This window comes from Pseudophryne corroboree, chromosome 2 (assembly GCF_028390025.1).
Source record: "Pseudophryne corroboree isolate aPseCor3 chromosome 2, aPseCor3.hap2, whole genome shotgun sequence".
NCBI classification, from domain to species: domain Eukaryota; kingdom Metazoa; phylum Chordata; class Amphibia; order Anura; family Myobatrachidae; genus Pseudophryne; species Pseudophryne corroboree.
In genome coordinates this window covers 550013819-550039696 of record NC_086445.1, presented here as the reverse complement: position 1 = coordinate 550039696, position 25878 = coordinate 550013819, and positions in this window count along the sequence as shown.

Here is a 25878-nt window from a genome sequence, read left to right as displayed (position 1 = left end):
GGTTTTGGATTCGGTTCCGCGTCCGTGTTTTGGATTCAGATGCATTTTGGCAAAACCTCCCTGAAATTTTTTTTGGCGGATTCGGGTGTGTCTTGGATTCGGGTGTTTTTTTTTCAAAAACCCCTCAAAAAAAGTTTAAATCATAGAATTTGGGGATAATTTTGATCCTATAGTATTATTAACCTCAATAACCACAATTTCCACTTATTTCCAGTCTATTCTGAACACCTCACACCTCACATTACTATTTTTAGTCCTAAAATTTGCACCGAGGTCGCTGGATGACTAAGCAAAGCGACCCAAGAGGGCGGCACAAACACCTGGCCCATCTAGGAGTGGCACTGCAGTGTCAGACAGGAAGGCACTTAAAAAAATAGTCCCCAAACAGCACATGATGCAAAGAAAAGAGAAAAAGAGGTGCACTGTGGTCGCTGGACGGCTAAGCTAAGCGACACAAACACCTCAATATCACAGGAATTATTTGTTCTAATCAATGGTATTATTAGTCCAAATCACTGGAAGAAAATTATAAAATCACTGGAATTATTCGTTCTAATCAATGGTATTATTGGTCCAAATCACTGGAAGAAAATGACAAAATCACTGGAATTATTCATTCTAATCAATGGTATTATTGGTCCAAATCACTGGAAGAAAATGACAAAATCACTGGAATTATTCGTTCTAATCAATGGTATTATTGGTCCAAATCACTGGAAGAAAATGGAATGGATGGATACTTGCAGTGACACAGAGCTGCAAGATACAGCAATGGCCTACTGTACAACTGTATACTGTTAGTCACCAAAATGCTGCACTGTAATACTAGAAGCTATAGAAAAGTATATATATTATAGTATATATCAGTACAGACAGAGCAGTGTAACTGTGACACGTGTCCTGACAAGCAGTATAGAAGCTATAGAAAAGTACATATATTATTGTATATATCGGTACAGAGCAGTGTAACTGTGACCCATGTGTCCCGACAAGCAGTATAGAAGCTATAGAAAAGTATATATAATATTACTGTATATCAGTACAGAGCGGTGTAACTGTGACACATGTGTCCTGTCAAGCAGTATAGAAGTTATAGAAAAGTATATATATTAGTATATTACTGTATATCAGTACAGAGCGGTGTAACTCTGACACATGTGTCCTGACAAGCAGTATAGAAGCTATAGAAAAGTATATATAATATTACTGTATATCTGTACAGAGCAGTGTAACTGTGACACATGTGTCCTGACAAGCAGTATAGAAGCTATAGAAAATAAGAAAAGTATATATATTATTGTATATATCAGTACAGACAGAGCAGTGTAACTGTGACCCATGTGTCCTGACAAGCAGTTTAGAAGCTATAGAAAAGTATATATAATATTACTGTATATCTGTACAGAGCGGTGTAACTGTGACACATGTGTCCTGACAAGCAGTATAGAAGCTATAGAAAAGTATATATAATATTACTGTATATCAGTACAGAGCGGTGTAACTGTGACACATGTGTCCTGACAAGCAGTATAGAAGCTATAGAAAAGTATATATATTATTGTATATATCAGTACAGAGCGGTGTAACTGTGACCCATGTGTCCTGACAAGCAGTATAGAAGCTATAGAAAAGTATATATAATATTACTGTATATCTGTACAGAGCGGTGTAACTGTGACACATGTGTCCTGACAAGCAGTATAGAAGCTATAGAAAAGTATATATAATTTCTCTATCGTCCTAAGTGGATGCTGGGGTTCCTGAAAGGACCATGGGGAATAGCGGCTCCGCAGGAGACAGGGCACAAAAAAGTAAAGCTTTTACCAGATCAGGTGGTGTGCACTGGCTCCTCCCCCTATGACCCTCCTCCAGACTCCAGTTAGATTTTGTGCCCGAACGAGAAGGGTGCAATCTAGGTGGCTCTCCTAAAGAGCTGCTTAGAGAAAGTTTAGCTTAGGTTTTTTACTTTACAGTGAGTCCTGCTGGCAACAGGATCACTGCAACGAGGGACTTAGGGGAGAAGTAGTGAACTCACCTGCGTGCAGAGTGGATTTGCTGCTTGGCTACTGGACACTAGCTCCAGAGGGACGATCACAGGTACAGCCTGGATGGTCACCGGAGCCGCGCCGCCGGCCCCCTTGCAGACGCTGAAGAGAGAAGAGGTCCAAAATCGGCGGCTGAAGACTCCTGAGTCTTCATAAAGGTAGCGCACAGCACTGCAGCTGTGCGCCATTTTCCTCTCAGCACACTTCACACAACAGTCACTGAGGGTGCAGAGCGCTGGGGGGGGCGCTCTGAGAGGCAAATAAAAACCTTATTAGAGGCAAAAAATACCTCACATATAGCCCACAGAGGCTATATGGAGATATTTAACCCCTGCCTAACTTCAAAAATAGCGGGAGACGAGCCCGCCGTAAAAGGGGCGGGGCCTATCTCCTCAGCACACAGCGCCATTTTCTCTCACAGAAAAGCTGGAGAGAAGGCTCCCAGGCTCTCCCCTGCACTGCACTACAGAAACAGGGTTAAAACAGAGAGGGGGGGCACTGATTTTGGCGATATTGTATATATATAAAAGATGCTATAAGGGAGAAACACTTATATAAGGTTGTCCCTATATAATTATAGCGTTTTTGGTGTGTGCTGGCATCTCCCTCTGTCTCCCCAAAGGGCTAGTGGGTCCTGTCCTCTGTCAGAGCATTCCCGGTGTGTGTGCTGTGTGTCGGTACGTGTGTGTCGACATGTATGAGGACGATGTTGGTGAGGAGGCGGAGAAATTGCCTGTAATGGTGATGTCACTCTCTAGGGAGTCGACACCGGAATGGATGGCTTATTTAGAGAATTACGTGAGAATGTCAACACGCTGCAAGGTCGGTTGACGACATGAGACGGCCGACAATCTATTAGGACCGGTCCAGGCGTCTCAGAAACACCGTCAGGGGTTTTAAAAACGCCCATTTACCTCAGTCGGTCGACACAGACACAGACACGGACACTGAATACAGTGTCGACGGTGAATAAACAAACGTATTTCTCATTAGGGCCACACGTTAAGGGCAATGAAGGAGGTGTTACGTGTTTCTGATACTACAAGTACCACAAGAAAGGGTATTATGTGGGAGTGAAAAAACTACCTGTAGTTTTTCCTAAATCAGATAAAATAAAATGAAGTGTGTGATGATGCGTAGGGTTACCCCGATAGCAAATATTGGCGTTATACCCTTTCCCGCCAGAAATTAGGGTACGTTGGGAAACACCCCTTAGGGTGATAAGGCGCTCACACGCTTATCAAGTGGCGTTACCGTCTCCAGATACGGCCGCCCTCAAGGAGCCAGCTGATAGGAAGCTGGAAAAATATCCTAAAAAGTATATACACACATACGGTGGTTATACTGCGACCAGCGATCGCCATCAGCCTGGAGATGCAGTGCTGGGTTGGCTTGGTCGGATTCCCTGACTGAAAATATTTTATTCATGTAGAGCATTTAATAGGATGCATTCTATATATATGTATGTGAGATGCACAGAGGGATATTTGCTCTCTGGCATCAAGATAAGTGCGTTGTCCATATCTCCCAGAAGATGTCAGGGACACGACAGTGGTCAGGTGATACAGATCCCATACGGCAGATGGAAGTATTGCTGTATAAAGGGAAGGAGTTATTTGGGGGTCGGTCCATCGGACCTGGGGACCACAGCAACAGCTGGGAAATCCAACCTTTTTTACCCCAAGTTACATCTCAGCTAAAAAAGACACCGTCTTTTCAGCCTCAATCTTTCCTTTCACATGAGGGCATGCAGGCAAAAGGCCAGTCATATCTGCCCAGACATAGAGGTAAGGGAAGTAGACTGCAGCAGGCAGCCCTTTCCCAGGAAAAGAAGCCCTCCACCGCGTCTGCCAAGTCCTCAGCATGACGCTGGGGCCGTGCAAGCGGACTCAAGGTGGGGGGGTAGTCTCAAGAGTCTCAGGGCGCAGTGGGATCACTCGCAAGTTGACCCCTAGATCGTACGAGTATTATCCCAGGGGTAAAGATTGGAGAGTCGAGACATCTTCTCCTCGCAGGTTCCTGAAGTCTGCTTTACCAACGGCTCCCTCCGACAGGGAGGCAGCATTGGAAACAATTCACAAGCTGTATATCCAGCAGGTGATAATCAAAGTACCCCTCCTACGACAAGGAAAAGGGTATTATTTTTCCACACTATATTGTGGTACTGAAGCCAGACGGCTTGGTGACACATAGTCTAAATCTAAAATGTTTTGAACACTTACATAAAAGGTTCAAATCGAGATAAAGTCACTCAGAGCAGTGATAGCGAACCGGAAAAAAGGGGACTATATGGTGTCCCTGGACATCAAGGATTACCTTCATGTCCAAATTTTGTCCTTCTCATCAAGGGTACCTCTGGTTCGTGGTACAGAACTGTCAATATCAGTTTCAGACGATGCCGTTTGAATTATCCACGGCACCCCGGGCCTTTTTACCAAGGTAATGGCCGAAAAGATGTTTCTTCAAAGAAAAATAAATTATCCCTTACTTGCACGACCTAAAAAGGGCAAGTTCCAGAGAACAGTTGGAGGTCGGAAGAGCACTATCTAAAGTAGTTCTTCGACGGCACGACTGGATTCTAAATATTCCAAGAATCGCAGCTGTTTTCCGACGATACGTCTGCTGTTCCTAGGGATGATTCTGGACACGGTTCAGAAAAAGGTTTTTCTTCCCGAGGAAAAAGCCAAGGAGTTATCCGACCTGTCAGGAACCTCCTAAAACCAGGAAAGGTGTCTGTACACAAGAGTCCTGGGAAAAATGGTGGCTTTTTACGAAGCAATTCCATTCGGCAGATTCCATGCAAGAATTTTCCAAAGGGATCTGTTGGACAAATGGTCAGGGTCGCATCCTCAGATGCACCTGCGAATAACCCTGTCGCCAAGGACAAGGGTATATCTTCTGTGGTGGTTGCAAAAGGCTCATCTATTGGAGGGCCGCAGATTCGGCATACAGGATTTGATCCTGGTGACCACGGACGCCAGCCTGAGAGGTTGGGGAGCAGTCACACAAGGAAGAAACTTCCAGGGGGTATGGACGAACCTGGAAAAGTCTCTTCACATAAACATTCTGGTACTAAGAGCAATCTAAAATGCTCTAAGCCAGGCGGAACCACTCCTGCAAGGAAAACCGGTGTTGATTCAGTCGGACAACATCACGGCGGTCGCCCATGTAAACAGACAGGGCGGCACAAGAAGCAGGAGTGCAATGGCAGAAGCTGCCAACATTCTTCGCTGGGCGGAGAATCACGTAATAGCACTGTCAGCAGTGTTCTTCCCGGGCGTGGACAACTGGGAAGCAGACTTCCTCAGCAGACACGATATTCACCCGGGAGAGGGGGGTCTTCATCCAGAAGTCTTCCACATGCTAATAAACTGTTGGGAAAGACCAATGGTAGACATGATGGCGTCTCGCCTCAAGGACAAGTATTGCGCCAGGTCAAGAGATCCACAGGCAATAGCTGTGGACGCACTGGTAACACCTTGGGTGTACAAATCAGTATATGTGTTTCCTCCTCTGCCTCTCATACCAAAGGTATTGAAGATTATACGGTGAGGAGGAGTAAGAACAATACTAGTGGCTCCGGATTAGCCAAGAAGGACTTGGTACCCGGAACTTCAAGAGTTGGTCACGGACGACCCGTGCCCTCTACTTCTGAGAAGGGACCTGCTACAACAGGGTCCCTGTCTCTTTCAAGACTTACCGCGGCTGCGTTTGACGGCATGGCGGTTGAACGCCAGATCCTAAAAGGGAAAGGCATTCCAGAAGAAGTCTTTCCTACCTTGATTAAGGCAAGGAAGGAAGTCACCGCGAAACATTATCACCGCATTTGGCGAAAATATGTCGCGTGGTGCGAGGATCGGAGTGTTCCGACGGAGGAATTTCAACTGGGTCGTTTCCTACATTTCCTACAATCAGGATTGTCTATGGGTCTCAAATTGAGATCTATTAAGGTTCAAATTTCGGCCCTGTCAATATTCTTCCAAAAAGAATTGGCCTCAGTTCCTGAGGTACAGACTTTTGTTAAAGGAGTACTGCATATACAGCCTCCTGTGGTGCCTCCGGTGGCACCGTGGGATCTAAATGTCGTTTTAGATTTCCTCAAATCCCATTGGTTTGAACCATTGAAAAAGGTGGATTTTAAATATCTCACATGGAAAGTGACTATGTTACTGGCCCTGGCTTCCGCCAGGAGAGTATCTGAATTGGCGGCTTTTATCTTATAAAAGCCCTTATCTAATCTTCCATTCGGATAGGGCAGAACTGAGGACTCGTCCGCATTTTCTCCCTAAGGTGGTATCAGCGTTTCACCTGAACCAACCTATTGTGGTGCCTGCGGCCACTGGCGACTTGGAGGACTCCAAGTTGTTGGACGTTGTCAGAGCCTTAAAAATATACATTTCAAGCACGGCTGAAGTCAGAAAATCTGACTCGCTGTTGATACTATATGCACCCAACAAGTTGGGTGCCCCTGCTTCTAAGCAGACGATTGCTCGTTGGATTTGTAACACAATTCAACTTGCTCATTCTGTGGCAGGCCTGCCACAGCCTAAATCTGTTAAGGCCCATTCCACAAGGAAGGTGGGCTCATCTTGGGCGGCTGCCCGAGGGGTCTCGGCATTACAATTCTGCCGAGCAGCTACGTGGTCGGGGGAAAACACGTTTGTAAAATTCTACAAATTTGATACCCTGGCAAAAGAGGACTTGGAATTCTCTCATTCGGTGCTGCAGAGTCATCCGCACTCTCCCGCCCGTTTGGGAGCTTTGGTATAATCCCCATGGTCCTTTCAGGAACCCCAGCATCCACTTAGGACGATAGAGAAAATAAGAATTTACTTACCGATAATTCTATTTCTCGGAGTCCGTAGTGGATGCTGGGCGCCCATCCCAAGTGCGGATTATCTGCAATACTGTACATAGTTATTGCTAACAAATTCGGGTTATATTGTTAAGGAGCCATCTTTAAGAGGCTCTTTCTGTTATCATACTGTTAACTGGGTTTAGATCACAAGTTGTACGGTGTGATTGGTGTGGCTGGTATGAGTCTTACCCGGGATTCAAATTGCCTCCCTTATTGTGTACGCTCGTCCGGGCACAGTACCTAACTGGAGTCTGGAGGAGGGTCATAGGGGGAGGAGCCAGTGCACACCACCTGATCTGGTAAAAGCTTTACTTTTTTGTGCCCTGTCTCCTGCGGAGCCGCTATTCCCCATGGTCCTTTCAGGAACCCCAGCATCCACTACGGACTCCGAGAAATAGAATTATCGGTAAGTAAATTCTTATTATTACTGTATATCAGTACAGAGCGGTGTAACTGTGACACATGTGTCCTGACAAGCAGTATAGAAGCTATAGAAAAGTATATATAATATTACTGTATATCTGTACAGAGCAGTGTAACTGTGACACATATGTCCTGAAAAGCAGTATAGAAGCTATAGAAAATAAGAAAAGTATTTATATTATTGTATATATCAGTACAGACAGCGGTGTAACTGTGACCCATGTGTCCTGACAAGCAGTATGGAAGCTATAGAAAAGTATATATAATATTACTGTATATCAGTACAGAGCGGTGTAACTGTGACACGTGTCCTGACAAGCAATATAGAAGCTATAGAAAAGTATATATATTATTGTATATATCTGTACAGAGCTGTGTAACTGTGATCCATGTGTGTCCTGACAAGCAGTATGGACAGGGCCGTCTTTTCGTATGGGCTCAATGGGCTCTTGCCCAAGGGCCCCAGGAGTATAAGGGCCCTAGGCTGATAGCTGAGGGTCCCCTCTTTCCAGGGGTACCAGATTTTTGAAAATCGGCCCTGGGGAACCGGAGATATCCCACTTCAAAGCAGCGGCCCCCATCCGAACCTGTTAATTGTTCTTCCAAGCCAGATATCTCGGGTTCTGTCTGACTTTAAGTTTTTCTCAGGGTATACTCCAAAGGCTGGGACACTCCCCTTTTGGTGGACACTGGCATCTTGTCTCTACTATGCCCAGAACCAGAGATATCAGCCTTCCAGCAGCTGATCCCTGCTCCAGCTTCACAAGCCTGGTATGCAGTTTTATATTTTTGTTGGTGGATTGCTCTGGTTCCTGAACACTGATCCCCAAGTCCCCAGTACCTCCTGAAAGGTGGGATTCTCTAGTTTGTTTTATCCCATTAAAGCTAAGAAATCTATTTCCAGGGAACTGGAGATATCTGCAGTAAAGCAAGCTGCCCTCCCACCAGAAAATGATGAATATTAAGCCCATTCCACTATCCACCCCTTCCCTGCGCATTAAACATCCCCTACCACCCTGAAAGTCATGTACCGGGGCCCTTTCATTCAGCCCAATGTCCCCTTCTACAGTTTAGTGCTTTCCCTCCAGCCCCATCTCCCACCATCTGTGCAGTAAAGGAGTAATTAGCAGAGATTATTTCTCCAGGTCCTACATGCTGAGCGGAAGATAGAACCCCCCTACCCCCCGCGGAACATCAAAGCTGCCACTGACAGCACCCCCCATCCCTACTGCTGGAGGATGGGTAGGGGCCCCAGTGCATTGCTGTGCCCAGGGGCCTACACTGCTGTTAAGACGGCTCTGAGTATGGAAGCTATAGAAAAGTATATATTATATACTGGTGGTCCCCAGTCCGCACAATGCAGCACACTAATCAGACCCCCACGAGGGAGAATAAGTGTCGGTATGCTGGCTGTCGGGATTCCGGCGCCGGTATACTGTGCGCCGGGATCCCGACAGCCGGCATACTGAAGACCACCCATCCAGTGTAGATGTATAAAGTGGTGCTGTGTTGTGCAGACCAGTCGTAGTGTCCTGTCTCATCAGTAATTCCAGTGACGATATACGCTGCTGCTATATGTCCACTGCTGCAGTATAACAATTATAACAACAACCTGTTGTGCTGCCTCAGACCAGTGGTAGTGTTCTGTCTCATTAGTAATTCCAGTGACAATATACGCTGCTGCTATATGTCCACTGCTGCAGTATAATAATTATAACAATAACCTGTTGTGCTGCATCAGACCAGTGGTAGTGTCCTGTCCATCAGTCATTCCAGTAATTCCTGTGCCGCATATTGTCTTATATAACTCCCAAAAAATAATGGAAAACAGAAATTTTGAGGATAAAATAGGGAGAGATCAAGAAGAACCACTTCCTCCTAGTGCTGAAGCTGCTGCCACTAGCCATGACATAGACGATGAAATGCCATCAACGTCGTCTGCCAAGGCTGATGCCCAATGTGATAGTAGAGGGCATGTAAAATCCAAAAAGCCAAAGTTCAGTAAAAAGAACTAAAAAAAGAAATTGAAATGGTCTGATGAGAAACGTAAACTTGCCAATATGCCATTTACGACACGGAGTGGCAAGGAACGGCTGAGGCCCTGGCCTATGTTCATGACTAGTGGTTCAGCTTCACATGACGATGGAAGCCCTCATAACGGAGGCCTTGACACTTATGTTGGTGTTAGACATGCGTCCGGTATCCACCATTAGTGTAGTGGGATTTAGACAATTGATGGAGGTATTGGTGGTCATTCCGAGTTGTTCGCTCTGTAATTTTCTTCGCATCGCAGCGATTTTCCGCTAATTGCGCATGCACAATGTTCGCACTGCGACTGCGCCAAGTAAATTTGCTATGCAGTTAGGAATTTTACTCACGGCATTACGAGGTTTTTTCTTCATACTGGTGATCGTAATGTGATTGACAGGAAGTGGGTGTTTCTGGGCGGAAACTGGCCGTTTTATGGGTGTGTGTGAAAAAACGCTGCCGTTTCTGGGAAAAACGCGGGAGTGGCTGGGCGAACGCTGGGAGTGTTTGTGACGTCAAACCAGGAACGAAACTGACTGAACTGATCGCAGTTGCCGAGTAAGTCCCGAGCTACTCAGAAACTGCTAAGAAGTGTCTATTCGCAATTCTGCTAATCTTTCGTTCGCAATTTTACTATGCTAAGATTCACTCTCAGTAGGCGGCGGCTTAGCGTGTGCAAAGCTGCTAAAAGCAGCTAGCGAGCGAACAACTCGGAATAAGGGCCATTGTGTCCCCGGTACCAAATCCCATCTAGATTTCACTTCACTAGGCAGGCGATAGTGAGATTTTCCCATTTAATTCCAGTGATTTGGATGTATAATTACAGTGATTTGGCAAATTAATTTCAGTGATTTATAATGATTAATTACAGTGATCTTGCCAATTAATTCCAGTGATTTATAATGATTAATTACATTGATCTTGCCATTTAATTCCAATGATGTGGACGTATAATGCCAGTTGGAATTGTTTGTGTCGCTTGGCTTAGTCATACAGCTACCTCATTTCACCTCTTCGACATCTTTGTATGAGGTGCTGTTTGGGGCCTAGTTTTTGAAAAGTGCCATCCTGTGTGACACTGCCGAATGAGTTCAGGGGTACTGCCGTATTAGTCCTGGGATACTGCCGTATAAGTCCACCAATTGCAGATTTTTTTAAAGTGACTGGAGCGTGCTGGAGATGCTGTCAGTGTTGACCGAAAAATTGCGGCCCACTCTCGACATTCAGCCACTGCGTGACACTACTAGATGGGCCAGGAGGTTGTGTCACTTAGCTTAGGCCTGCAGCAACCTCGATGCACCTTTTTTTCTTCATTGCTTCATATGCTGTTAGGGGCTTTTTTGATATCTGCCCTCCTGTATGCCACTGCAGTGCCACGCGTAGATGGGCCAATTGTTTGTGTCGCTTGGCTTAGTCGTACAACTACCTCATTGCAATTCTTTTTCTTCTTTGCATGATGTGCTGTTTGGGGGCTTATCTGCCCTCCTGTCTGCCACTGCAGTGCCACACCTAGATGGGATAATTGTTTGTGTCGCTTGGCTTAGTCATACAACTACCTCATTGCAATTCTTTTTCTTCTTTGCATGATGTGCTGTTTGGGGCCTTTTTTTATATCTGCCCTCCTGTCTGACACTGCAGTGCCACTCCTAGATGGGCCAGGTTTTTGTGTTGTCCACTTGTGTCGCTTAGCTTAGTCATACAGCAACCTTGGTGCAACCTTTTGGCCTAAAAACAATATTGTGAGGTGTGAGGTGTTCAGAATAGACTGGAAATGAGTGGAAATAATTGTTATTGAGGTTAATAATACCGTAGGAGCAAAATTACCTCCAAATTCTGTGAATTTAGCTGTTTTTATGTTTTTTCCCCCAAAAAATCATCCAGAACCAAAACCAAAACACGAAAGGGTGGTTTTGGCAAAATCAAGCTAAAACCAAAACACGAAAGTGAAATTAGAACCAAAACACAAAACACGAAAAGTGCCAGCCGCACATCTCTAGCGACTGGTTGTGTCAGGTTTATAACAAGAAAATATTGCGGTCATAGAAAATTAGTTAAAAAGTGGATCAGATAGCCCAAGTTAATTATAACATATTTTATTTATACAAAGGCTGGATACTGTATATAAAAATGGGAGGACAAAGATTTTACATGTAGAAAATTAAAAATATGTATATACAGGTTGAGTATCCCATATCGAAATATTCAGAAATACGGACTTTTTTGACTGAGAGTGAGATAGTGAAACCATTGTTTTTGATGGCTCAGTGTACACAAACTTTGTTTAATACACAAAGTTATTAAAAATATTGTATTAAATGTAGTGATGAGTGGGTTCGGTTCCTCGGAATCCGAACCCCCCCCGAACTTCACCCATTTTACACGGGTCCGAGGCAGACTCGGATCCTCCCACCTTGCTCGGTTAACCCGAGCGCGCCCGAACGTCATCATCCCGCTGTCGGATTCTCGCGAGATTAGGATTCTATATAAGGAGCCATTTTTCACTCGTGCATTGGAAATGATAGTGAGAGGAAGTGGCTGGCGTCCTCTCACTTTGTTTCAGGGGGCTGCAGTGCAAATATCTTTATTCTGGGGACCAGCAGTATTATAGGAGGAGTACAGTGCAGAGTTTTGCTGACCAGTGACCACCAGTATTATACGTTCTCTGCCTGAAAAACGCTCCATATCTGTGCTCAGTGTGCTGCATATATCTGTGCTCACACTGCTTTATTGTGGGGACTGGGGACCAGCAGTATTATATAGGAGGAGTACAGTGCAGAGTTTTGCTGACCAGTGACCACCAGTATTATACGTTCTCTGCCTTCAAAACGCTCCATATCTGTGCTCAGTGTGCTGCATATTTCTGTGCTCACACTGCTTTATTGTGGGGACTGGGGACCAGCAGTATTATATAGGAGGAGTACAGTGCAGAGTTTTGCTGACCAGTGACCACCAGTATTATACGTTCTCTGCCTGAAAAACGCTCCATATCTGTGCTGCATTGTAGTATATAGTAGGAGTACAGTGCATAATTTTGCTGACCACCAGTATATAATATATAGGAGTACGGTACAGAAGGCCACTGCTCTACCTACCTCTGTGTCATCAAGTATACTATCCATCCATACCTGTGTTGTATTTCAGTTTTGCACAGTTTGCTGACCACCAGTATATAATATATAGCAGTACGGTACAGTAGTCCACTGCTCTACCTACCTCTGTGTCGTCAAGTATACTATCCATCCATACCTGTGGTGCATTTCAGTTTTGCACAGTTTGCTGACCACCAGTATATAATATATAGCAGTACGGTACAGTAGGCCACTGCTCTACCTACCTCTGTGTCGTCAAGTATACTATCCATCCATACCTGTGGTGCATTTCAGTTGTGCGCAGTATATATAGTAGTAGGCCATTGCTATTGATACTGGCATATAATTCCACACATTAAAAAATGGAGAACAAAAATGTGGAAGGTAAAATAGGGAAAGATCAAGATCCACTTCCACCTAGTGCTGAAGCTGCTGCCACTAGTCATGGCCGAGACGATGAAATGCCATCAACGTCGTCTGCCAAGGCCGATGCCCAATGTCATAGTAGAGAGCATGTAAAATCCAAAACACAAAAGTTCAGTAAAATGACCCAAAAATCAAAATTAAAAGCGTCTGAGGAGAAACGTAAACTTGCCAATATGCCATTTACGACACGGAGTGGCAAGGAACGGCTGAGGCCCTGGCCTATGTTCATGGCTAGTGGTTCAGCTTCACATGAGGATGGAAGCACTCATCCTCTCGCTAGAAAAATGAAAAGACTTAAGCTGGCAAAAGCATAGCAAAGAACTGTGCGTTCTTCTAAATCACAAATCCCCAAGGAGAGTCCAATTGTGTCGGGTGCGATGCCTGACCTTCCCAACACTGGACGGGAAGAGGTGGCGCCTTCCACCATTTGCACGCCCCCTGCAAGTGCTGGAAGGAGCACCCGCAGTCCAGTTCCTGATAGTCAAATTGAAGATGTCACTGTTAAAGTACACCAGGATGAGGATATGGGTGTTGCTGGCGCTGAGGAGGAAATTGACAAGGAGGATTCTGATGGTGAGGTGGTTTGTTTAAGTCAGGCACCCGGGGAGACACCTGTTGTCCGTGGGACGAATATGGCCATTGACATGCCTGGTCAAATTACAAAAAAAAATCACCTCTTCGGTTTGGAAATATTTTAACACAAATGCGGACAACAGGTGTCAAGCCGTGTGTTGCCTTTGTCAAGCTGTAATAAGTAGGGGTAAGGACGTTTACCACCTCGGAACATCCTCCCTTATACGTCACCTGCAGCGCATTCATCATAAGTCAGTGACAAGTTCAAAAACTTTGGATGACAGCGGAAGCAGTCCACTGACCACTAAATCCGTTCCTCTTGTAACCAAGCTCCTGCAAACCACACCACCAACTCCCTCAGTGTCAATTTCCTCCTTACACAGGAAAGCCAATAGTCCTGCAGGCCATGTCACTGTCAAGTCTAACGAGTTCTCTCCTGCCTGGGATTCCTCCGATGCATCCTTGAGTGTAATGCCTCCTGCTGCTGGCGCTGCTGTTGTTGCTGCTGGGAGTCGATCGTCATCCCAGAGGGGAAATCGGACGACCACTTGTACTACTTCCAGTAAGCAATTGACTGTCCAACAGTCCTTTGCGAGGAAGATGAAATATCACAGCAGTCATCCTGCTGCAAAGCGGATAACTCAGGCCTTGGTAGCCTGGGTGGTGAGAATCGTGTTTCCGTTATCCACCGTTAATTCACAGGCAACTACAGACTTGATTGAGGTACTGTGTCCCCGGTACCAAATACCATCTAGGTTCCATTTCTCTAGGCAGGCGATACCGAAAATGTACACAGACCTCAGAAAAAGAGTCACCAGTGTCCTAAAAAATGCAGTTGTACCCAATGTCCACTTAACCACGGACATGTGGACAAGTGGAGCAGGGCAGACTCAGGACTATATGACTGTGACAGCCCACTGGGTAGATGTATTGCCTCCCGCAGCAAGAACAGCAGCGGCGGCACCAGTAGCAGCATCTCGCAAACGCCAACTCGTTCCTAGGCAGGCTACGCTTTGTATCACCGCTTTCCAGAAGAGGCACACAGCTGACAACCTTTTACGAAAACTGAGGAACATCATCGCAGAATGGCTTACCCCAAATGGACTCTCCTGGGGATTTGTGACATCGGACAACGCCAGCAATATTGTGCGTGCATTACATCTGGGCAAATTCCAGCACGTCCCATGTTTTGCACATACATTAAATTTGGTGGTGCAGAATTATTTAAAAAACGACAGGGGCGTGCAAGTGATGCCGTCGGTGGCCCGAAGAATTGCGGGCCACTTTCGGCATTCAGCCACCGCGTGCCGAAGACTGGAGCACCAGCAAACAGTCCTGAACCTGCCCTGCCATCATCTGAAGCAAGAGGTGGTAACGAGGTGGAATTCAACCCTCTATATGCTTCAGAGGATGGAGGAGCAGCAAAAGGCCATTCAAGCCTATACATCTGCCTACGATATAGGCAAAGGAGGGGGAATGCACCTGACTCAAGCGCAGTTGAGAATTATTTCAACGTTGTGCAAGGTTCTGCAACCCTTTGAACTTGCCACACGTGAAGACAGTTCAGACACTGCCAGCCTGAGTCAGGTCATTCCCCTCATCAGGCTTTTGCAGAAGAAGCTGGAGACATTGAAGGAGGAGCTAAAACAGAGCGATTCCGCTAGGCATGTGGGACTTGTGGATGGAGCCCTTCATTCGCTTAACCAGGATTCACGGGTGGTCAATCTGTTGAAATCAGAGCACTACATTTTGGCCACCGTGCTCGATCCTAGATTTAAAACCTACGTTGGATCTCTCTTTCCGGCAGACACAAGTCTGCAGAGGTTCAAAGACCTGCTGGTGAGAAAATTGTCAAGTCAAGCGGAACGTGACCCGTCAACAGCTCCTCCTTCACATTCTCCCGCAACTGGGGGAGCGAGGAAAAGGCTAAGAATTCCGAGCCCACCCGCTGGTGGTGATGCAGGGAAGTCTGGAGCGAGTGCTGACATCTGGTCCGGACTGAAGGACCTGCCAACGATTACTGACATGTAGTCTACTGTCACTGCATATGATTCTCTCACCATTGAAAGAATGGTGGAGGATTATATGAGTGACCGCATCCAAGTAGGCACGTCAGACAGTCCGTACGTATACTGGCAGGAAAAAGAGGCAATTTGGAGGCCCTTGCAGAAACTGGCTTTATTTTACCTAAGTTGCCCACCCTCCAGTGTGTACTCCGAAAGAGTGTTTAGTGCAGCCGCTCACCTTGTCAGCAATCGGCGTACAAGGTTACTTCCAGAAAATGTGGAGAAGATGATGTTCATCAAAATGAATTATAATCAATTCCTCCGTGGAGACATTCACCAGCAATTGCCTCCAGAAAGTACACAGGGACCTGAGATGGTGGATTCCAGTGGGGACGAATTAATAATCTGTGAGGAGGGGGATGTACACAGTGAAAGGGGTGAGGAATTGGACGATGAGGAGGAGGTGGACATCTTGCCTCTGTAGAGCCAGTTTGTGCAAGGAGAGATTGATTGCTTCTTTTTTGGTGGGGGCCCAAACCAACCAGTCATTTCAGTCACAGTTGTGTGGCAGACCCTGTCGCTGAAATGATGGGTTTGTTAAAGTGTGCATGTCCTGTTTATACAACATAAGGGTGGGTGGGAGGGCCCAAGGACAATTCCATCTTGCACCTCTTTTTTCTTTCATTTTTCTTTGCATCATGTGCTGTTTGGGGACTATTTTTTTGAAGTGCCATCCTGCCTGACACTGCAGTGCCACTCCTAGATGGGCCAGGTGTTTGTGTCGGCCACTTGTGTCGCTTAGCTTAGCCATCCAGCGACCTTGGTGCACCTCTTTTTTTCTTTGCATCATGTGCTGTTTGGGGACTATTTTTTTGAAGTGCCATCCTGTCTGACACTGCAGTGCCACTCCTAGATGGGCCAGGTGTTTGTGTCGGCCACTTGGGTCGCTTAGCTTAGTCATCCAGCGACCTCGGTGCAAATTTTAGGACTAAAAATAATATTGTGAGGTGTGAGGTGTTCAGAATAGACTGAATATGAGTGGAAATTATGGTTATTGAGGTTAATAATACTATGAGATCAAAATGACCCCCAAATTCTATGATTTAAGCTGTTTTTGAGGGGATTTGTAAAAAAAACACCCGGATCCAAAACACACCCGAATCCGACAAAAAATTTTCAGGGAGGTTTTGCCAAAACGCGTCCGAATCCAAAACACGGCCGCGGAACCGAATCCAAAACCAAAACACAAAACCCGAAAAATGTCCGGTGCACATCACTAATTAAATGACCTTCAGGCTGTGTGTATAAGGTGTATATGAAACATAAATGAATTGTGTGAATATAGACACACTTTGTTTAATGCACAAAGTTACAAAAAATATTGGCTAAAATGACCTTCAGGCTGTGTGTATAAGGTGTATATGTAACATAAATGCATTCTGTGCTTAGATTTAGGTCCCATCACCATGATATCTCATTATGGTATGCAATTATTCCAAAATACGGAAAAATCCGATATCCAAAATACCTCCGGTCCCGAGCATTTTCGATAAGGGATACTCAACCTGTATTGTAAATATGTACATTAAAATTGTAATGCAAAAATTATAAAAAAAATTATAAAATTTATAAAAAGTTATAAGAAGCAGCAACAACATAAAAAGGAATCTGGAGGCAGCTTATCTGTAATGCAGGATGTCAATAGAGAATCTCCAACGCGTTTAGTTGATGCAGTCTTCATCAAGTCTTGATGAAGTCTGCATAGACGAAACGCTGCTATTTTGTCTCTGCAAAAAATGGACCAATGCAGGAAGACACTAAGTAACTATAGTACCCATCATCCAACCTAAAACCAATAAACTTAAAGAATTATGGTGTAAAGTAAGGCAATGAATGGCAAAATCAACATCAATCTTGCCCATGTGAGCTTCTATCCTAAATCCTGTAATAAAATCTATAAATGCTCAGGTGTTCTGTAATTGCGTCATTAACTGGTCCCTTCACTGAGTACGATAAATGCTGCATTAACCGAAATGCACCGGGAATCTTTTTAAGGACTTACCCAACTAGAGACATAACTAGAGCATGCAAAGGAGTCACAGTAATAGTCCACACATATGCACTATGGGGGTCATGTCGAGTTGATCGCTCACTAGCTCCTTTTTTCAGCCATGCAAATGCATAGTCGCCGCCCACTGGGGAGTGTATTTTAGCTTTGCAAGTGTGCGAACGCCTGTGGAGCCGAGCACTACAAAAATAGTTTGTGCAGTTTCTGAGTAGGTCTGAACTTACTCAGCCGCTGCGATCACATCAGCCTGTCCGGTCCCGGGATTGACGTCAGACACCCGCCCTGCAAACGCTTGGACACGCCTGCGTTTTTCCAACCACTCCCAGAAAACAATCAGTTGACACCCATAAACGCCCTCTTCCTGTCAATCTTCTTGCAATAGGCTGTGCGAATGGATTCTTCGTTAAATCCATCGCCCAGCAATGACACGCCTGCACATTGCAGTGCATACGCATGCGCAGTAGTGACCCGATCGCAGCACTGCGAAAAATGGCAGCATGCAATCAGGTCGAAATGACCTCCTATGTGTACCTCCTTCATCACCTTCTTCTTACCCAGCTCAGGAAACACCCATGCTGCTTAAATTACATTTCTCAGGCAAACAACGTTTACCTCCACACTAAAAGGTAAACAAAAAAGCCAATTGAAGACCTGTCCATAAAAAATCAACATCAGCCTTATTCCACAACTGACAATGATTTATAGCAACCAGATTACCTGGAGAGTCAACTGTATTCACTGCTTGCTGCCACTCTTCTCTATGAAGCTACCCATCTCCCCGCACTCTTGACACTACCCTTAGATGGATGCCCATCCAGGGCATATATATATATATATATATATATATATACTAGCTGTTCTACCCGTTCTTTGCACATAAGTTTCTGATTTTCACAATTGTAAATATACATGAGTGTCAAAAAATTGGTAAATCAATAGACATGTAAATTTGAAACATCTTAATGTAAGTAAATAATAATCCATGGTTCTTGGTGTTACCCGAGGAGAACCTGTATCAGAAACAGTAAAAAGTGACAGGACAATTTTTGTAGTTTACTAAATTCTACACATTGGAGGTGCAGTCCAAATTTTGATCCGATTTTCCGTTTGGGCGTTATCGTTCACACAACGCAAGCACGCATCGGTAATGATGTCACTATGTCAACCCCCTTTTTATCCCCTTAGGGGAGGTTTATTACAATTCTAACTACCGTATATACTCGAGTATAAGCCGACTTTTTCAGCACTTTTTTTTGTGCTGAAAAAGCCACCTCGGCTTATATTCGAGTCAGTGCACAGTGACAGGGAGTGCAGTGTGAAGGAGGGACACGGAGCGCACAGCGCGCGGCTCTCCTGTGTCCCTCCTGCATCTCCGGCGGCAGCGGCGGGTCTATTAAAGGAAGTACCCGTTTGTGACCTCTGATCACGAACCGGCACTTCCTTTAATAGACCCGCCGCGGCCGCCGGAGATGCAGGAGGGACACAGGAGAGCCGCGCGCTGTGCGCTCCGTGTCCCTTCTTCAGAAGACAGCGCGGGATCGACGGAGGGGTAAGTAACAGCGCTGGGGGAGCATATTTGGCACTTGGGGAGGGGGCATATCTGGCAGCAGCATGAGGGGCATATCTGGCAGCAGCATGAGGGCATATCTGGCAGCAGCATGAGGGCATATCTGGCAGCAGCATGAGGGGAACATCTGGCAGCAGCATGAGGGCATATCTGGCAGCATGAGGGCATATCTTGCACATCTGACACTGGGGCATATTTGGCAGCATGAGGGCATATCTGGCACATCAGGCACTGTGGGGCATATCTGGCAGTATGAGGGCATATCTGGCACTGTGGGGGCATATCTGGCACTGTAGGGGCATATCTGGCAGTATGAGGGCATGTCTGGCACTGTGGGGGCACATCTGGCAGTATGGGGGCATATCTGGCACTGAGGGCTGTGTACGGCTAGAGCTGCATTTCCCACCCTAGGCTTATACTCGAGTCAATAAGTTTTCCCAGATTTTTGTGGTAAAATTAGGTGCCTCGGCTTATATTCAGGTCGACTTATACTCGAGTATATACGGTATGTTGTTTTCCTATTTCCCACCTGCAGAATACCTATGTTAAATTTCATCTTCCTAACATATCGTGAAGTAAGAGAATTAGTGATGAGCCAGTGACTGAGTGAGGGAGTGAGTGAGAGAATTCGCATTTATATATATTTATTTTAGTGATGAGCGGGTTCGGTTCCTCGGAATCCGAACCCCCCCGAACTTCACCCATTTTACACGGTTCCGAGGCAGACTCGGATCCTCCCGCCTTGCTCAGTTAACCCGAACGTCATCATCCCGCTGTCGGATTCTCGCGAGATTCGTATTCTATATAAGGAGCCGCGCGTCGCCGCCATTTTCACTCGTGCATTGGAGATGATAGGGAGAGGACATGCAGCGTTCTCTCAGTTTCTGTGTTCAGTGTGCTGCAAATATCTGTGCTCAGTGTGCTTGCAAATATCTGTGCTCAGTGTGCTGAAAATATCTACATTCTCTGCCTGAAAAACGCTCCATATCTGTGCTGCATTGTAGTATATAGTAGGAGGACAGTGCAGAATTTTGCTGACCAGTGACCACCAGTATTATATAGTGCATTTTAGTTGTGCGCAGTATATATAGTAGGACAGTGCAGAATTTTGCTGACCACCAGTATATAATATATAGCAGTACGGTACAGTAGGCCACTGCTCTACCTACCTTTGTGTCATCAAGTATACTAACCATCCATACCTGTGGTGCATTTTAGTTGTGTGCAGTATATATAGTAGGAGGACAGTGCAGAATTTTGCTGACCACCAGTATATATCCATACCTGTGCTGCATTTTAGTTGTGCGCAGTATATAGTAGGAGGGGACAGTGCAGAATGTTGCTGTGACCACCAGTATATATATAGCAGTACGGTACAGTAGTCCACTGCTCTACCTACCTCTGTGTCGTCAAGTATACTATCCATCCATACCTGTGGTGCATTTTAGTTGCGCGCAGTATATATAATAGGAGGACAGTGCAGAATTTTGCTGACCACCAGTATATAATATATAGCAGTATGGTACAGTAGTCCACTGCTCTACATACCTCTGTGTCGTCAATTATACTATCCATCCATACCTGTGCTGAATTTTATTTGTGCACAGTATATAGTAGGAGGGGACAGTGCAGAATGTTGCTGTGACCACCAGTATATATATAGCAGTACGGTACAGTAGTCCATTGCTCTACCTACCTCTGTGTCATCAAGTATACTATCCATCCATACCTGTGGTGCATTTTAGTTGTGCGCAGTATATATAGTAGGAGGACAGTGCAGAATTTTGCTGACCACCAGTCTATAATATTGTCAAAGTCGAAAAATATCCTGATTCATATGCCTTGTACTAACCCCTCATGCACATGCCCACTGCACGTGCATGAGCTCTGCCGTGCGCGCAAATATCCGCAAATTGCGTAAGATCGCTCCGGCGATCACGCGCGGTATATGCGCATTTACGGTAGAGTTTGTGAGCGTCTTGCGGGCGACTCGATCATAACATATTTTACCGACATAGCGTGTTTGATAGTGAATATTCCCCTTAACAATGTTAGAAAGTATGTTTAGTGTAAACGGTTCTTGGACAGAGAAATTCCTCTTTGCATGATGGGAAGGGTCAGATAAAGGTAGAACGGTGGTGTCTAGTATCCAGCTGTAGAGTATTTTAATAGTAACATTTTGGTGTTGGTTAGGAAGAGATTGTTCGCTCCTGCGTATAGTTATGTTTAAAAGTAGTTTAGAGACATTTACTGTATTTGCTGTTCATTACCCATGCGGCGGGAATCCTGAGGATACCTCCCACCTGAGCAGTTGGAAATAGACACAGCCCACATGTTCGAACCCACCTATGACCTTTTGTTATAATGCAGAGACACATTCCTGTGTCCAATGAACTATAAGATTATAGGGACCATTGTATTGTTACTGTATGTTGTGTATATAAAGGCCACCATTGCTGGACCAGCACTCACTCTCTCTACAAAGGTTTTCACACTGAAGGCTGAGGGCTGGTCCAGGACGCGCTTGCGAATCATTCCCACGTGTGTAAGTTTCTCTGTAGCCATTTTGTTATTCTTTATGTACGCCATTCGTTCTCATTTTGTTATCCTTTAAGTGTTTGCCATTTTATTCTATTTGTGTTTATTCTGTTTGCGATCGTTCGCTATTGTTCACATCTATTTCTTGTTATTCTGTTTAGATATTGATGTTAGGTCTGTAGTGTATAAGCTGTAACTGTTTTTCCCCTTTTTATACTAAAGTATCTTCTACGAAGGTGTTGGAACCTTAACAGGTCTTGTGTGTTTCACCAGTTATTGAATAGGGTTTCTGAGCGTCTCAATCGCTCAAACAGCTTTTATATTATCAAGGTCAATAAGTGTTACATTGTGGTAATATTACAGTACTAAGGTTTACAGTATAAGCATACCCATACAGAGTGTTGTTAACAAGGTTTCTGGTGTGTCAGTCAGTGAGCGTACGTGCCGCTTGTGCGTCGCACCCACGATAAGCGTCTGCTATGCTAAGTGCGTACCCTTACGGTACTCCGTGCGCCAATTGCGTACTTAGTCCATAATAAGTATATAGCTTATGTTCAAAGGTAATATTTGACTTTATCAATTGGGGGCATCGTCCGGGCCTCCTCATACCCGCAGCCAAGCGGAACCAGGCAGACTTTTATCCATCAGCAAAGGGCGGGAAGGTAGTATCCCCTGTATCCGTGTTTTTGGTTGGGGATACGGTAGTGCTGATCAGATAAGCGTCTGCTCCGCTTGGTTTGTAGGGATGCTGGTGGGATCCGGAACCGAAATGTAAGAACGTTAAGCTATTGTCTTTTAAAACTGTTTTAATTTCTGTTTGGCGCACATTGCGCACGCAACACACGCAACGCACCTGTATTTTCATTTGTGTACTTTCACATATCTACCTTTCCTATTTGCCATTTGCATTGATAACGTGCTGAGAAAATTTGTTGCTATTTTAGTTAAAAGTAAAAAGTAATACTTAAGGGAGTAATTGTAAAGCACGCACACAGCCTGGCCTAGTTGTAAAGGTTGATACAGATGAAACTGTGTGGTGTTTAGTAAACGATTATAGTTAAATATCGTTTACATTTATAGAAGCGTGTTATTTGTGTTACTGCGGACGTATCTGGCCTGTGTACACGTGTCTCTGACCAAGTGCGAGACGGCGTACGCAACGCAAAGGCCTACACTCGTGGCGTACATTACGCAACGTGCGTACAGATACGCCCACTAGATACAAATCACACGATAGCATTGTTTTAGTAGTAGATACGGAAGCCACGAGATAATAGCACAAATTTGTTCAGTTTCCAAAATTTAGTTTAAAGGAAAAAGGTCCTTCTCTCGTTGCATTACCTCTGGGATTAGCCTGTGTTACCTGAATGAAAGAAATTTTCTGTACAGAAAAATCAAAGTATACATGAAGTGAAAGAGCGTGCGTATGCAAGTAAAGTTTTTTTTTGGTGTGAACCTTGAGAAAAATCGAGATCTCGTAGAAGGATACCCGTGAAGTGAACACGTGGTGGCGTGGGAGAAGGCCATCTCACGTTAAAAGTCCATAAGGTAAGAGGAGCAATTAGTGTTACAGCAGACCAGGAGGTCCGCGAAAGTCAGAAATCCGTTAAAAGTACATATATGAAGTTCTGAAAACCCTGACTTAAGAAAGGTCAGAGGTAGTGAGCGCAACCCAGGGGAGTTGGCGCAGTACCCATATAGGCCCGTTTTGAGAATACGCTCCGGCTGAAGGTTTCGCAGCCTAAACAACCGATTCCGCTGGTCGTTCTGCGGATCAGTAATAGTTACTTATACGCATTGCAACTGTACCGCATGTAATTGTGTGCATTAGTTTGTTACCTTGATACCCATTACGCAATTTGCGTACGCTTTGCGGGATCATAAACGCTATTTGTACATTCTAACGTGATTTGTGTAGGTTTTTTTTTATTTTAAGGGAGGTTCGCTGATCACTCAGGAATTCTCCAGCAACTGATATTTACTGGGGAGGGTAGCATACTCCCACACGCCCCAGTAAATAGAGGTTCAGGTTGCAGGGGCCCTGGGTTGAGTACGCCAGCGCTAAGGCAGTGTGTGGGCATATTGGTCGATGTGGGAGAGAGTGAGTGAAGGCACTCGTTGAACTTTCACCGTCGCCTTACCTCTGGGAACTTGTTTTTTTGTAGGAATTCGCTGAGAAAGCAATACCTGCAAATAATGGGGGCCAGTTGTTCAAGTAAGGGACGATCAACCAAGGTTCAGGTTGATTTAGTACCACGACCAGTTGGGTCGGCCAGGTATATTATGTGTGAAAAATATGGATCACACGCAGAGGTTTTATGCAATGAGTGGGAACGTATGACTGTGAACGATGGAGAACAGTTCTCCAGGGTAGGCAGTTTTAATCCTGAGGTGTTGCAAAATTTAAGGAGAAGGATAGGTCTCATAAAATCCGGAAAGCAACGGAATAGACATTATAATTGTTTACATTTATGGCAACAGGAAAGTGAGATACAAAGGGAATTAGCTTGCACAGCTTGTTCCCACCTTAGTAGGAAACACATGGCAACTGGAGAAGCAATGGCTATGTTAGGCGCGGCGGTCTTCGGCCGTGCCCTGACTGAGCAGCGGTCACGGCCGCCGCGCCTCTCTCCTTCCCTGTCCCCCGCACGGCGCCTAGCAACGCCAGGACGCCGTGCGCACGATAGCCGCCGGGTCCCTGGCAACGCAGGACGCCGTGCGTGCAGGGCCACCGGGTGCATAGCAACGGGGACGCCACAGGTGGACCGCGTTCTCCATTGCTAAGAATAGTTAATTAGGTTGCTCGTGCAGCAGGGCAGCTGCACGGCAACTAGTAATTAGGGTCTGGGGGCTGGTCCTGCTGGCCCTCCTGTTATTGGCCAGCAGGGCCTTTTTATGTGAGCCAGCACACTGCAGCCCCGCTGGTGATAGCTTCTTGTATGCTGTTCCTGCCTTGCAGAACTCTGTTCCTGTCAGCCGTGTTTGGTGGATCTTGCTCCCTGCCCTTTGGTACTTTGGAGGTCCGAAGCCGGTCCTGGGAATCCTTCTAAGTCCTTGTGAACCTGTTTGTCATCTGGGGTTCTCGCCCGGTTTCGTGAGTAGCGGCTTCTGCCGCGTGTTGCGGCCTATGCCGCTTAGTGTTTACTTTACTGTGAATTGGTGCATTTGCGGAGGTTTCCGCTTTCACTGTCCTCCCCGTAACTCGGCGGTGCCGTGTAGGGGAGTGGACAGTGGTTTCTTTGTAGTTCTTTTCCTTTGGCGGCGTGCCGCACATACGTTTAGTTTTTAGGTAGTTTATAGCCCCTGGCGTGGTTGTTTCAGTTAGAGGTCCCCTTGTTATTACCCTGTCTCAGTTCACGCCTTGTCTCTCTTTAAGACCTGAGGGGGCATCGGAGTTGGGCAGACCTAATCCGCCCTTCAAACGCGGCTGCCATGGGCCCAAGAAACCATAGTCGTTCAGGCGTGAATTGATAACACGGGTAAGACAACGGAGGTAGGGTGCTAGGGGCTATTTCCTTCCCATCTCCCAATCCCAGCATTCCGTCTTGGTGCTCAGGACTCACTACATAAGATCTCCCCTGTCCTGAGCATCAGGATCGTAACATTATCACCGGCCCACATAAAAAAAAAAAAAAGGGGGTTTAATTTTTTCCGTTGTATTGGTGGGCCTAGAAATTCGGCCTCATGAATCCGGCAGGTTTAGGGCCAAACCCCAGTCAGCTTTTGGTTAACCAAATACAGGAATTAACTCAGATGGTTCAGGACCTTACTCTTCGGGTGAGATCGCAGGAAGATCTTTTGCGAGCCTCCCCGAGTATGGTTCCAGAACCAAAGATGCATTTACCTGACCGTTTTTCGGGTAACCGAAAGGATTTTTTTAATTTTAAGGAAGCTTGTAAGCTTTATTTTCGTTTAAGGCCCCGTTCCTCTGGTACTGAGTCTCAGCGGGTCGGGATTGTGATCTCTCTACTTCAGGGTGATCCACAGACCTGGGCGTTTGGGCTAAGAGCGGATGATGCTGCTTTGTTATCAGTAGACGCCTTTTTTAAATCCTTAGGCCTCTTATATGACGACCCAGATAGAGAAGCATCAGCTGAGAGTCACCTGCGTGCACTTAAGCAAGGCAAAAATCCAGCAGAGGTGTATTGTACCGAATTTCGCCGTTGGTCGAACGACTGTGGCTGGAATGACCCGGCCCTGCGCAGTCAGTTTCGCCTCGGTCTGTCGGAAGTGATTAAAGACAGTCTCCTTCAGTAC